Source organism: Pteropus vampyrus, unplaced genomic scaffold (assembly GCF_000151845.1).
Source record: "Pteropus vampyrus isolate Shadow unplaced genomic scaffold, Pvam_2.0 Scaffold159, whole genome shotgun sequence".
NCBI lineage: Eukaryota > Metazoa > Chordata > Mammalia > Chiroptera > Pteropodidae > Pteropus > Pteropus vampyrus.
The window spans coordinates 1,163,026-1,163,367 of NW_011888940.1; positions in this window are offsets into that span (position 1 = coordinate 1,163,026).

The following is a 342-nucleotide window of genomic DNA, read 5'->3' on the forward strand; positions in this document are numbered from 1 at the left end:
ACCTGCTGCTGCCTGAAAGCCTTCAGCTGTCAGTCCTGTCTAGAAATTGCCCTTGGTTGCAGAGGGCTGCTTTGCCCAAGGTCATGTTCTTTTCATGGGGCAGCCTGTATCCAATGACTGCTCCTTGTAGGGGTATAATGGCTCAAATCCCTTGCCCCACATCATGGCAACTCTGAGGGGCTATCCCAGTATCAGAGCTCTCATGGGGCCAGCTGAAGCCTTGTCAAGATCACAGCACAGTCCAACTTCTCCTTCTAATCATTTTTTTCCCTTTCTCCAGAGGTGTTGTGTTACTCCCAAGAGTACCTCCACTACGCTTCCTGCATGCTAACCTCCACCTCA